At 37.8% G+C, this 13427-nt stretch overlaps 1 protein-coding gene across 1 annotated transcript in view; it reads left to right on the forward strand.

Moving 5' to 3' along the window:
• LOC135362851 (zinc finger protein 383-like) overlaps positions 1 to 13427 on the forward strand; it is a 64208-nt gene that overhangs the window by 43810 nt on the left and 6971 nt on the right. The gene's annotated exons all lie outside the window — the stretch shown is intronic.

Consider the following 13427-nt stretch of genomic DNA (forward strand, 5'->3'; position numbering starts at 1 on the left):
GCTTAAATCAAATAATTTATAGTTATAACAGTTATTTTAAGCTACTAACAACTTCAATTGCATACATAAACTCTACACTTTATTCTCTCCATACACACTTTATGTAATTGATGTTAGATTTTGCTTTTTTTATATTGTATTTCCATTAGCAAATTTATGTGGTTATGGTTATTCTATTTTTTTTTAAAGATTTTGTTTATTTATTTGAGAGAGAGAATGAGAGACAGAGAGCATGAGAGGGAGGAGGGTCAGAGGAAGAAGCAGACTCCCTGCCGAGCAGGGAGCCCAATGCGGGACTCGATCCAGGGACTCCAGGATCATGACCTGAGCCGAAGGCAGTCGCTTAACCAACTGAGCCACCCAGGCGCCCTGTTATGGTTATTCTAATACTTATTATATCTTTTAACTATTTTACTGGTGTTAAAATATACATGGCACCATTACAGTATTGCAATATTTTGTCTTTGTCTTTTCCAGTGAGATTTACATTTTCATGTGCTTTTTAAAATTAGTTTCAGAGGTAGAATTTAGTGATTCATCGGTTGCATATAATACCCAGTGCTCCTTACATCAAGTGCCCTCCTTAATGGCCATCACCCAATTATCCCTTCCACACACACACACATCCCCTCCCCTCCAGCAACCCTCAGGTTGTTTCCTAGAGTCTAGCATTTCTTATGGTGTGCCTCCCTCTCAATTTTCATCTTATTTTATTTTTCCCTCCCTTCCTCTATGTTTATCTGTTTTGTTTCTTAAATTCCACATATGAGTGAAATCATATGGTATTTGTCTTTCTCTGACTGACTTATTTTGCTTAGCATTATACCCTCTAGTTCCATCCATGTCATTGCAAGTGGCAAGATTTCATTTTTTGATGGCTGCATAATATTCACACACACACACACCACATCTTCTTTATCCATTCATCTGTTGATGGACATCTGGGCTCTTTCCATAGTTTGGCTGTTGTGGACATTGCTGCTATAAACATTGGGGTCCCTGTGCCCCTTCGAATCATTATGTTTGTATCATGTTGCTTTTTAATATCATTTCATTAAAACTGTAAAACTTCCTTTAGCATTTCTTGTAAGTCAGGTCTTACGGTGACAAAATTTGAGTTGTTATTTCTTGGCACATGGCTTCTTCATAGATTCACACCCACCTATTGCTGCTGGGGTGTGTGTGTGTGTGTGTGTGCATGTGTGTGTGTGTGTAAGACTATTTTTTTAGAGCAGTCTTAGATTCACAGCAAAATTGAGAAGAAAGTACAGATGTTTCCCATATATTCTCCTGCCGTACATGCATAGCTGCCCCCATGATCAACATCCCTCACCAGAGTAGAACATTCATTATAATTAGTGAGCCTACATTGCCATATCACTATCACCCAAAGTCCACAGTTTCTATGAGGGTTAGCTCTTGGTGTTGTACATTCTGTGGTTTAGGACAAATAGATAATGACACATGTCCATTGTTACAGCATCCTATGGAGTATTTTCACTGCCTTAAAAATCTGTGTTCTGCCTATTCATCTCTCTCCCATTGCCACAACTCCTGGTAATCACTGATATTTTTACTGTCTCTATAGTTTTGCCTTTTATAGAATGTCATATAATTGGAATTATACAGAATAAAGTCTTTTCCTTTTGGCTAAGTCTTTCACTTAGTAATATTCACTTAGAGTTCCTACATGTCTGTTCCTGTCTTGATAGTTCATTCCTTTTTAGTACTGAATAATATTATATTGTCTTAATGTACTATAATTTATTTACCCATTCATCTACTGAAGGACATCTTGGTTGTTTCCAAGTTTTGGCAGTTGTGAATAAAGCTGCTATAAACATCCATTTGCAGGTTTTTGTGTGGACATAAATTTTCAACTCCTTTGGGTAAATACCCAGGAGCCCAATTTCTTTCTTTCTTTCTTTCTTTCTTTCTTTCTTTCTTTCTTTCTTTCTTTCTTTCTTTCTTTCTTTCTTTCTTCTTTCTTTTCTTTCTTTCTAAGATTTTATTTATTTATTTGACACAGAGAGAGAGAACACAAGCAGGCAGAGCAGCAGGCAGAGGGAGAGGGACAAGCAGGCTCTCCGCTGAGCAGCGAGCCCAATGCGGGGCTCAATCCAGGACTCTGGGATCATGACCTGAGCTGAAGGCAGCCGCTTAACCGACTGAGCCACCCAGGCGCCCCCAAGAGTCCAATTTCTTGATCATATATTAGAAGTATGTTTGATTTTATAAGAAACCACTGAAGTGTGTGAACCATTTTGCATTTCCGTTAGTAATGAATGAAAGTTCCTGTCACTTTCCATCCTCACCAGCATTTGGTGTTGTCAGTGTTCAAGACTTTGTCCATTGTAATAACTGTGTAGTAGTATCTGATTGTTATTTTAGTTTGCATTTCCCTGTTGACTTATGATGTGGAGCATTATTTCATGGGCTTATTTTCTATCTGCCTATCTTCTTTGATGAGATTTCTATTAAGGTTTGGCCCACATTTTTAAATGTGGTTGTTTATTTTCCTATTGAATTTAGTGTTTTAAAAAATATTTTGGACAATAGTCTTTTATCAGATGTATCTTTTGCAAATATTTTCTCCCACTCTGTGGCTTGTGTTCTCATTCTCTTGAAATCATCTTTCAACAGAACAGTTTTTAATTTTAATGAAGTCCAGCTTATCAGTTATTTCTTTCATGTGCCACATCTTTGGTGTTGTATCTAGAAAATAATCACCAAACCCAGAGTCTTCTAGATTTTCTACTATGTTAACTTCTAGGAGTCTGATAGTTTTACATTTTACATGTAGATCTATTGCCCATTTTTAGTTAATTTTTGTGCAAGGTGCTCTATCTAGATTCATTTTTGCATGTGGATGTGTAGTTTTTCCAGCACCGTTTGTTTAAAAGTCTGTCTTTGGTCCATTATATTTCCTTTGCCCCTTTCTCAAAGATTGGCAATTATATTTATGTGCAACTGTTTCTGGACTATATTGTTCCATTGATCTTTTTTTATTGAATAAATTTGACATGTAATATTGCCTAAGTTTAAGGTGTACAGTGTATTACTTTCATACATTTATATATTGTAATATGATGGCTAATGTAGCAATATCTATCACATAATTATAGTATAATATTGTCTATATTCATTATTCTATGCATTGGATTTCTTTTTTTTTTAATATTTTATTTATTTATTTGAGAGAGAGAGCACATGAGAGGGGGAAGGGACAGAGGGAGAAGCAGACTCCCTGCCAAGCAGGGAGCCCAATGCGGGACTCGATCCAGGGACTCTAGGATCACGACCTGAGCTGAAGGCAGTCACTTAACCAACTGAGCCACCCAGGCGCCCTATGCATTGGATTTCTGTGGCTTATTTACTACTGACTGGAAGTTTGTACCCTTAAACATCATTGTTCTTATCCACCCCCACCATTCCCTTGTACCCATTTTACTCTGTTTTTTACACATTTAGTTTTTTTAGATTCCACATAAAAGTGATATCATACAGTACTTGTCTTTGACTTACCTCACTTAGAATAATGTGCCCAAGGTCCATCAATGTTGTTGCAAATAGAAGGATATCCTGGGGCACCTGGGTGGCTCAGTCGGTTAAGCGTCTGCCTTCAGCTCGGGTCATGATCCTGGGGTCCTGGGATCGAGCCCCGTGTCAGGCTCCCTGCTCAGTGGGAGGCCTGCTTCTTCCTCTCCTACTCCCCCTGCTTGTGTTCCCTCTGTCGCTGTCTCTCTCTCTATGTGTCAAATAAATAAATAAAATCTTAAAAAAAAATAGAAGGATATCCTTTCTCGTGACTGAATAATATTCCATTGTGTATATGTACCACATCTTTTCTATCTGTTTATTTATTGAGGGGTATTTGGGTTGGTTCCATATCTTGGCTATTGCAAATAATGCTGCAGTAATCATGGGATTGTGTATATACAGTCAAAATCCTGTTTTCATTTCCTTTGGCTGTATACCCAGAAGTGGAATTGCTGGATCATATAGTAAATCTATATTTAATTTTTTGAGGAACCTCCTTATTGTTTTCCATAGTAGTTGGATCAATTTACACTTCCACCAACAATGTATAAGGGTTTACTTTTCAGCGCGGTCTCACCAGCACTTGTGATCTATTCTGGAGAATGTTCCATGTGCACTTTAAAAGAATGTGTATTCTGTTGTTTTGGGATGGAATGTTCTATATATATCTATTATGTCCATCTGTTCCAATGTACTGTTAAAGACATTGTTTCCTTATTGATTTTCTGTCTGGATGATCTGTCCATTGATGTAAGTGGGGTGTTATAGTTCTTTACTATTATTGTATTACTATCAATTTCTCCCTTTATGTCCATTAATACTTGCTTTATATATTTAGGTGCTCCAATGTTGGGTGCATATTTAGAATATTATATCCTCTTGTTGGATTGATTCCTTGATCATAACATAATGCCCTTCCTTTGTCTCTTGTTACAGTCTTTTTTTTTTTTATAAGTCTATTTTGTTTAATATAAGTATTGCTACACTGTTGTTATTTTTTCCACTTCCATTGAAGTGCAACAGATTTGTCGATATTAACTTTCAATCCTGGGACTTTACTGAATTCATTTATCAGTTCTACCAGTTTTATGGTGGAGTCTTTAGGGTTTTCTATATATAGTATCATGTCATCTGCAAAGAATAAAAGTTTTATTTCTTCCTTAACAATTGGATGCTTTTCGAAATAAGTCAAACAGAGAAAGACATGTATCATATGATCTCACTGATATGAGGAATTCTTAATTGCAGGAAACAAACTGAGGGTTGCTGGAGTGGGGGGTGGGGTGGGAGGGATGGGGTGACTGGGTGATAGACACTGGGGAGGGTATGTGCTCTGGTAAGTGCTGTGAATTGTGCAAGACTGTTGAATCTCAGATCTGTACCTCTGAAACAAATAATGCAATATATGTTAAGAAAAAAGAAGAAGAAGAAGAAGGTAGCAGGAGGGGAAGAATGAAGCGGGGGAAATCGGAGGGGTAGACGACATGAGAAACGATGGACTCTGAAAAACAAACTGAGGGTTCTAGAGGGGAGGGGGGTGGGAGGATGGGTTAGCCTGGTGGTGGGTATTGAGGAGGGCACATTCTGCATGGAGCACTGGGTGTTATGCACAAACAACGAATCATGGAACACTACATCTAAAACTAATGTTGTAATGTATGGGGATTAACATAAGAATAAAAAAAAAAACAATTGGATGCTTTTATTTCTTTTTGTTGTCTGATTGCTGTGGCTGGGATTTCCAGTACTATCTTGAATAAAAGTAGCAAGAGTGGACATCCTAATCTTAAAGGAAAAACTCAGTTTTTCCCCACTGAGGATGATGTTAGCTGTGAGTTTTTCATATATGGCCTTTATTATGTTGAGGTATGTTCCCTCTAACCCTAGTTTGTGAGTTTTTTTTTTTATCATAAATGGACATTGTACTTTGTTAAATGCTTTTTCTACATCTAATGAAATGATCATATAGTATCTATCCTTTCTCTTATTGATGTGATGTATCACGTTGATTGGTTTGTGAATATTGAACCACCCTTGCATCCTGGGAATAAATCCCTCTTGATCGTAGTAAATGATTTTTTTAATGTATTGTTGGATCAACTTTGCTAGTATTGGTTGAGAATTTTTGCATCTATGTTCATCAGGGATATTGGCCTGTAGTTCTCTTTTTTAGTGGTTTCTTTATCTGATGTTGGTATCAGGGTAATGCTGGCCTCATAGAATGAATTCGTAAGCTTTCCTTCCTCTTCCATTATTTGGAGTAGTTTGAGAAGAGTAGGTTTTAACTCTTCTTTAAATGTTTGGTATAATTCACCCGTGAAGCCATCTGGTCCTAGACTTCTCTTTGTTGGGAGAGTTTTGATTACTGATTCAATTTCTTTGCTGGTAATCAGTCTATTCAGATTTTCTATTTATTCCTGATTCAGTTTTGAGAGGTTCCGCTCCCTTTCTCTTCCTTCCTTCCTTCCTTCCTTCCTCCCTCCCTCCCTCCCTCCCTCCCCCCTTTCTTTCTTTCTTTCTTTCTTTCTTTCTTTCTTTCTTTCTTTCTTTCTTTCTTTCTTTCTTCTTTCTTTCTTGGAGGTTATATGTTTCTAAGAATTTATCCATTTCTACTAGGTTGCCCAATTTGTTGGTATGTAATTTTTCATAATATTCTCTTACAATCCTTCATATTTCTGTGGTATTGATTGTTATTTCTCCTCTTTCATTTCTGATTGTTTAAGTTCTCTTTCTCTCTCTCTCTATCTCTCCCTCTGTCTCTCTCTCTTCCCCTTGCCCTCCCTCCCTCCCTTTGATGACTCTGGCTAAAGGTTTATCAATTTTGTTGATTTTTTCAAAGAATCAGCTCCTGGTTTTATTGATCTGTTCTACTGTGGGGTTTTTTGGTTTCTATTTCATTTATTTCTTCTCTAATCTTTATTATTTCCTTCCTTCTGTTGGCTTTGGGTCTTGTTTGTTCTTTTTCTACCTCCTTTAGGTGTAAGGTTAGGTTGTTTATTTGATATTTTTCTTGCTTCTTAAGGTAGGCCTGTATTGGTATATACTTCCCTCTTAGGACCATTTTTTCCTGCATCCCAAAGGTTTTGGACTGTGGTTTTCATTTTAATTTGTTTCCATGTATTTTTTTATTTCTTCTTTGGTTTCCTGGTTGACCTGTTCATTATTTAGTAGCATGTTGTTTAACCTCCATGTATTTGCGGTCCTTCCAATTTTTTTTCTTGTGGTTGACTTCAAGCTTCATAGCATTGTGGTCAGAAAGTATGCATGGTATGATCTCAATCTTTTTGTACTTGTTGAGGCCTGATTTGTGACCTAGTATTTGATCTATTCTGGAGAAGTCCCATGTGCAGGTGGAAAAAATATGTATTCTGCTGCTTTAGGATGAAATGTTCTGAATATATCTGTTAAGTCCATCTGGTCCAGTGTGTCATTCAAAGCCATTGTTTCCTTGTTGATTTTCTGCTTAGATGATCTGTCCATTGCTGTAAGTGTGGTGTTAAAGTCCCCTACTATTATTGTATTGTTATCAATGAGTTCCTTTATGTTTGTTATAAATTATTTTATGTATTTGGGGGCTCCCATGTTGGTGCATAAATATTTGTAATTGTTTGTTCTTCTTGTTGAATTGTACCCTTTATTATGATATAGTGCCCTTCTTCCTCTCTTGTTAGTCTTTGTTTTAATTTTTTAAAAAGATTTTATTTATTTATTTGAGAGAGAGAGAATGAGAGAGAGAGCATGAGATGGGGGGGTGGTCAGAGGGAGAAGCAGACTCCCTGCTGAGCAGGGAGCCTGATGAGGGACTTGATCCGGGGACTCCAGGATCATGACCTGAGCCAAAGGACCCCGCTTAACCAACTGAGCCACCTAGGTGCCCCACAGTCTTTGTTTTAAAGTCTTTTTGTGGGGCTCCTGGGTGGCTCAGTCAGTTAAGCATCCACCTTCGGCTCAGGTCATGATCCCTGAGTCCTGGGATCAAGCCCTGCATTGGGCTCCCTGCTCAGTGGGGAGTCTGCTCCTCCCTCTCCTTCTGCCCCTCTCCCTGCTCATGCTCTTTCTCTCCAATAAATAAATAAAATCTTTAAAAAAATAAATAGTGTCTTGTTTATCTGATATAAATATTGTTATACTGGCTTTCTTTGGACAGCCATTTGCATGATAAATGGTTCTCCATCCCTCGTTTTCAATCTGCACATGTCTTTAGGTCTAAAGTGAGCCCCTTGGGAGCACCTGGGTGGCTCAGTTGGTTAAGTATCTGACTTTGGCTCAGGTCATGGTCTTGGGGTCCTGGGATCAAGCCCATGTTAGGCTCCCTGCTCATTGGGAAGTCTGCTTGTTTCTCTCCCTCTGCCTACAGTCCTCCCTCTGCTTGTGCTCTCTCTGTTTCTCTCTCAATTAAATAAATAAAATCTTTAAAAATAAATAAAATGAGTCCCTTGTAGGCAGCATATAGATAGGTCTTATTTTTTTTATCCATCTTGACACCCTATGTCTTTTGATTGGAGCATTTTAGTCCATTTACATTCATAGTAATTATTGATAGATATGTATTTAGCGCCATTTTATTACTGGTTTTGTCATTGTTTCTGGAGATTTTCTCTGTTCCTTTCTTGGTTTTGTCACTTTTGGTCTTTCCTTTCCACTCAAAGAGTCCCTTGCCGGACTGATTTAGTGGTCATGAACTCTTTTAGTCTTTGTTTGTCTGGAGAACTCCTCCTATTCCGAGTGGTAGCCTTACTGGATACAGTATTCTTGGCTGCAGATTTTTCCCATTCAGCATGTTGAATATATCATGCCATTTGCTTCAGCTTGCTAAGTTTCTGTTGAGAGATCTTCAGCTAGTCTTATAGGTCTTCCCTTATAAATTAAGGACTTCTTTTGTCTTGCAGCTTTTAGGATTTTTTCTTTATCACTATATTTTGCAAATTTAATTATAATATGTCTTTGTGTTGGCTTGCTTTTGTTGATTTTGATGTTAGTTCTCTGTGCCTCTTGATTCTAGATGTCTGTTTCCTTCGCCAGATTAGGGGAGTTTTCAGCTTTTTTTCTTCAAATAACTTTTCTGCCCCCTTTTCTCTCTCTTCTTCTTCTGGGACTGCTATAATACAAATGTGATTACATTTGATGGACTCACTGAGTTCCCCAAGTCTATTCTTGTGTTGCATAATTCTTCCTTCTCTCTTTTGTTCAGCTTCATTACTTTCCATTACTTTGTCTTCTATATCACTAATTCATTCCTCTGCTTCTCTCAGCCCACTGTTCATTACATCAAGCATGTTTCTAATCTCATTTATTGCACTCTTCATCTGTGATCAATTCCCTTTTAACTCTTTATCTCTGTGGTAAGGGTCTCATTGATGTCTTCTATTCATTTCTCATGCCTAGTAGTATCCTTATGATTGTTGCTTTAAATTCTCCATCAGGCATATTATTTATATCTGTTTCATTTACATCCCTTTCCCTGGCCTTATCTTGTTCTTTCATTTGGGATAAATTCCTCTATCTTTGTGCTTTGTCTAGGTCTCTGCCTTCTTGTCCATTGTTAGAAAGCCAGTTATATCTCCTTCTCCTGAAAGTAATGACTTTCTGAAAGAGGTCATGTAGTGCCTAGGGCCTGGTGCTTCAGGGAGGTCTCTGGGGTGTGCTGAGTATGCGCTGCTGTTGTGTTTTGGCTGCTTTATCCTTCAGGCCAGTCATCTGCAGAGGCTCTCCTTGCCTGCTGTGAGCAGTGTTTGGCCCCTGGCCTCAATGTAATGAGTTTTAATTAGGTGTCCCCTGGTGTGCTTGTGAAATCAGACCTGGCACTACTTCCACCAGAGCTGATGTCTTACAGAACTCTCTGGTTGGGAGACATGGTGTGGTCAGGGGTCTGTGCTGGTCTTCTGCGGGAGGGACCTGCTGTACTAGGACTGAGGCAGACATGACTGAGAAGGGCAATCTCTCCCGAGCACAGGGGGTAGGACTTGGTGTTTTCAAGTTAGGCAGCCAGTAGTAGAGCTGTGGTGCTTCCCACGGTTGGCTCTGTGTTTATGCTGAGGGGCAGGGGAGGGAAATGGTACCGGCCATTTGTTTACAGAGAGGTGTCTCTGTGAATGCTGTGTCTTATTGATGCACTCTGAGAAGAATGAATAATCTCCCCATTCTGTGCCCCAGGTGTTCTTCAAGTCACTGTTTCCATGCTGTCTGTCCCTGCCTTGTTTGCCTGCCTTCTCTCCAGGAGCAGTATGGTGCCCTCCAGGCTCTATCCCAACCAAGCCTGCTGACTTTTAAAACTCCAGGCTTTAAGCCCCACTGATTGCAAGAACTCCTGAAATTCAGCCCCTCTTGTTTTCCAAGCCAATGGCTTTGGGGAAACTTTCTCCTTATGTGTTCCCTTGTGTGCTCCTCTCTCTCACCCTTCTTTATAATCATGGCTCCCTCCCCTCTGCAGCACCAGTGATCTGTTTCTCCCATGAAGCATGTCTCCACACTTCTACCTTGTTCAATATGGCCTCGTTTCTCCCTTTAGTTGTGGAGTTTGTTCTGTCAGTCTCCAGGTTGATTTCTGGATATTTAGGATGATCTGATAGTTATCTACTGTGTTCATGGGACCAGGTGAGCCTAGGATCCTCCTACAGTGCCACCATCTTCCTCTGTCTGTGATTCTATTGAGAGTTTTATCATGAATGTTAGATTTTGTTGAAAGCTTTCTCTACATCTATTGATATGATCATGTGATTTTTTTTATTTTTTTGTCTGTTCATGTGATGGATCACATTAATTTATTTTCAAAGTTTGAACCAGCCTTTTGTACCTGGGATAAATCCCATTTTGTTATGGTGAATAATTCTTTTTATATATTCTTGGATTCAATTGCTATTATTTTGTGAGGATTTTTACAACTATGTTCATGAGAGATACTGGTCTGCAGTTTTCTTTTTTTTGTAATGTCTTGTCTGGTTTTGGTGTTAGGGTAATAATGACCTCAGAATGATTTAGGAAGTAATCCTTCTGCATTTATCTTCTGAAAGACATTATAGAGAATGGGAACAATTTCTTCTTCAATTGTTTGATAGAATTCACCAGTGAATCCATTTGGGCCTGGTGCTTTCTGTTTTTGAAGGTTATGAATTATTGACTCAATTTGATTTATACATTTATACCTATTCAGATTGTCTACTTCATCTTGTATGAGTTTTGGTATATTGTATCTTTCAAAGAATTATTCCATTTCGTCTAGTTATCAGATCTGTGGGCATAGTTGTTCATAGTATTATTTTATTATCTTTTAATATTTATGCAATATGTAGTGCTGTCCCCTCTTTCATTTCTGATATTAGTAATTTATGTCTTCTGTATTTTTTCTTAGTTAGCCTAGCTAGAGGGCTTATTTATATTATTGATATTTTAAAAATATCTTTTGGTTTTGTTGATTTTCTATATTGATTCCCTGTTTTCAATTTCATTGAGTTCTGCTCTCTTATTATTTTTCTTTTTCTGCTTCCTTTGGATTTAATTTGTTCTTTTTCTAGTTTCTTAAGGTGAAACTTAGATTTTTGGTTTCAGATCTTTCTTCTTTTCTAATATATACATTAATTGCTATAAATTTCTGTCTGAGCACTGATTTTGCTGCATCCCATAAATTTTTATAGTCTGTGTTTTCATTTTCATCTAGTTAAAATATTTTTAAATTTCTCTTGAAAGTTCTTCTTTGACCTATCAGAAGTGTGTTGTTTAATCTTCATATATTTTGGGACTTTCTAACTACCTTTCTGTTAATCAATTTCTAGTTTAATACCTTTGTTATTTGAGAGTAGACATTGTATGATTTCTATTCTTTTAAGTGTTAGGGTATATTTTATGGCCCAGAATGTGGTCTATCTTGGTGAATGTTCCATGTGAGCTTGAATAGAAGGTAATATATTTTTTTAAGATTTTATTTATTTATTTATTTATTTATTTGAGAGAGCGAGAATGAGAGAGAGAGAGAGCACATGAGAGGGGGGAGGGTCAGAGGGAGAAGCAGACTCCCCGCTGAGCAGGGAGCCCAATGTGGGACTCAGTCCTGGGATTCCAGGATCATGACCTGAGCCGAAGACAGTCTCTTAACCAACTGAGCCACCTAGGCGCCCAGAAGGTAATTTTTTTTAATAATGCAAGTCCAGGAGTCCCTTGTGGAAAAGATTGACAAGTATCACTTTTTACCTGTCCTACAAGTGACGAACTATGATACATTTGTAGCAAATTATAACTTACTACTAATCTCAATAAGAGAAAAACATTAACCTCATTAAGAATTGGCCAGAATATTAAAAAAAATAATTCATACTATAAGAACTGCAGTAAGAACTAGGCAGAAGTAATCAACCTTATAATATTATAAAAATAATTATCAGTATAATTTGAAATATAAATGAGAACTTCCATTTTTACTACTCATATTGGCAAAGATATAGAAATTAGGTATTAACTATACCAGCTATAGTGTGGGGAAGAATATTCTCACACCCTTCTGGTGGGCAGGGTGAATTGGTAGGTACTGCCTCAATAGGGGTCAATTGGAAATTTCTTTCCAACTTTAAAATTCAGGTAGGACTACATCAAACTAAAAAGCTTCTGCATAGTAATGGAAACAGTTGATAAAATGAAAGGGCAATGTATGGAATGAGAAAAAATATTTGCAAATCATATATCTGATAAGCCATTAATATCCAAAATATATAAGGATTTCTATAACTCAACAGCAAAAAACCCCCAAATACGCTGATTTATAAATGGGAAAAGGACCTGAATAGACATTTTTCCAGGAAAGATATACTAATGGCCAGCTGGCATATAAAAGATGCTTAACCTCACTAATCACTAGGGGAAGTTGAAGATTGCAATGAGATATCATCTCACACCTGTTAGGATGGCTTTTACCAAAAAGATAACAGATAAGTGTTGGTGAGGAAGTGGAGAAAAAGGAACATTTGTACACTGTTGGTTGAAATATAAAGTGGTACAGCCGCTATGGAATACAGTGTGGAGATTTCTCAAGAAATTAAAAATTGAACTACTATATGATTCAGCAGTCCTACCTCTGGATATATATCCTAAGAAATCAAAATCAGTATACTGAAGAGATATCTGCACTACCATGTTCATTTTCACTGCAACATCATTTACAATAGCCAAGTTATGGAAACAACCTAAGTGTCCACTCACCAGTGATGAGTGATGAATGGATAAAATAGATGTGAGACATCTTTATAGACATCTAGATAGATAGATAGATAGATAGATAGATAGATAGATAGATAGATAGGCAGACAGTGAAATATTATTCAGCCATGAGAAGGAAGGAAATCCTGCCATTTGCAAACACATGGATGGTGTCTAGAAGACATTATGCTAAGTGAAATTAGCCAGAGGAAAGCAAATACTGTAATGATCTCACTTATATGTGAGATTAAAAAAAAAAGTCCAACTCACCCAAACAGAATAAAGTGGAGGTTACTAAGGACTGGGTTGGAGGAGATAGGGATATGCTGGTCAAAGAGTACAGGCTGTGTTTTGTACTTGAAATTTGCTGAAAGAGTAGACCTAGGGGCGTCTGGGTGGCTCAGTTGGTTAAGCATCTGCCTTTGGCTCAGGTCATGATCCCAGTGTCCTGGGATCAAGCCTTGCCTTGGGCTCCCTGCTCAGCAGGGAGTGTGCTTCTCCCTCTCCCTCTGCCCCTCCCCTCTGCTTGTGCTTTCTCTCTCTCTTTCTCTCAAGTAAATAAATAAAATCTTAAAAAAAAAAAGTAGACCTTAAGGGTTCTCACCACACACACACACACACACACATACACACACACACAAGGTAACCATGTGAGGTGATGGATGTGTTAATTAACCCAATTGTGGTAATCATTTCACAAAGTA

The sequence above is a fragment of the Mirounga angustirostris genome, unplaced genomic scaffold (genome assembly GCF_029215605.1).
Source record: "Mirounga angustirostris isolate CCGP_5_RB_7025 unplaced genomic scaffold, mMirAng1.0.hap1 SCAF_16, whole genome shotgun sequence".
NCBI lineage: Eukaryota > Metazoa > Chordata > Mammalia > Carnivora > Phocidae > Mirounga > Mirounga angustirostris.